Genomic DNA, 1,944 nt, shown 5'->3' on the forward strand with positions numbered 1-1,944 from the left:
CAGAGTTATGAGAGAAATATAAATTGAATGGCCGAGGATATACTCCATCAAAACATTTAGAGACGTTAGATATCTTCATTGATTTTACATCAGAAATTTATAACTACACTTTAGTTATAATTGAAGGTTTTTGCGTATGTATAGCAAACAAACCTCTTCAGCATTTGGGAATGCCTTCTTCACCTATTCGTTACGCTGCTATTTCGACTTGTGTAGAATTGGATCTGGAACAAAGTTACAGCACTAGTGATCTATTGTCGTAAGTAGAAAATAGTATTTCTAAGTTAACGTCTGAGCAAAAAGACATTTTTGATACGATAATGCATTGTGTCGATAAAAACGTTGGAGAAATCTTCTTTTTGGATCCACCAGGTGGTACTGGTAAAATGTTTGAGATACAACTGATTATGGCATCAATTCGATCAAAAATGATATAGCGTTGGCAATTGCGTCGTCCGGAAAAGCAATAACGTTGCTGCCTGGTGGAAGAACAGCTCATTTTGCTTTGAAATTGCCTCTGAATTTGCATTCTACAGGAACTCCCACGTGCAATATTTCAAAACCATCTGGGATAGGTCAAGTATTGCAGCAATGAAAATTTATTATTTCGGATGACTGTATAATGGCACACAAAAAATCGCTCGAGGCTCTGGAGCAATCATTTCGAGATTTGTGAGAAAATTCAAAACCCTTTGGCAGCAAATTATTATTGCTTGCGGGAAATTTCTGGCAAACATTACCTATAATACCTAGATCAACCCCTGCGGACGAAATGAATGCTTGCCTGAAAAATTCTAATTTATGGGCAAATGTAAAGACATGTAAATTAACTATAAATATGGGAGTCCGATTGCAAAACGATAACCCTGGTGAAACCTTTTCAGATAAATTACTGGCAATTGGAAACGGAAAGCTCCCAGTAGACTCAATTTCAGGACGTATACAACCGCCTGCTGAATTCTGTAATTTAGTCACGTCTAAAAATGAATTGGTTGAAAAGGTATTTCCAAGTATTATTAGAAATTATAAAAATTATAAATGGCTCAGAGAACGAGCGATATTGGCATCCAAGAATAAGGACGTCCACGAAATCAATAATATTATTTTGACCAAGACTCGACACCAGGAAGTAATTTACACGTCAGTTGACACTGTTCTGGAACCAAATGAAGCGGTTAATTATCCATCTGAACTTTTAAATTCCCTGGATCTCCCAGGGTTTCCGCCACACGTCTACAGCTAAAAATAGGCGTACCAATAATTCTGTTACGAAATATTAACCCACCAAAGCTTTGCAATAGCACGCGACTTGCCTTAAAAAAAAACAATGGAAAATGTAATAGAGGCAACAATCTTGACAGGGCCTTTTGAGGGTGAGGCTGTTCTTATTCCTCGCATTCCCATGATTCCAACGGATCTGTCTTTTCAATTTAAAAGATTGCTATTCCAAATTCGCTTAGCATTTGCTATCACCATCAACCAAGCTCAAGGGCAATCATTAGAAAAATGCAGTATAGATGTTAATACAGATTGTTTTTCCGATGGCCAATTGTACGTTGCATGTTCGAGGGTCAGTAAACCTGACAATCTATTTATATGTACAGACAATGGGACAGCGAAGAATGTTGTATATTCGCAAGTTTTACGTAGTTAATTTATAGTGTATATGTATATCTGTTTATCTATATATCTACTAGCTGTTAAGGTGGCACTTCGCGCCACCCCAACACCTAGTTGGTGGAGGCGCTTCATGACCCCCAAGGCCCCCCCGCGCGCGTAAGTCGTTACGCGCCATATATATATATATATATATATATATATATATATATATATATATATATATATATATATATATATATATATATATGTATATATATATATATATATATATATATATATATATATATATATATATATATGTATATATATATATATATATATATA

This window comes from Artemia franciscana, chromosome 20 (assembly GCF_032884065.1).
Source record: "Artemia franciscana chromosome 20, ASM3288406v1, whole genome shotgun sequence".
Lineage (NCBI taxonomy): Eukaryota > Metazoa > Arthropoda > Branchiopoda > Anostraca > Artemiidae > Artemia > Artemia franciscana.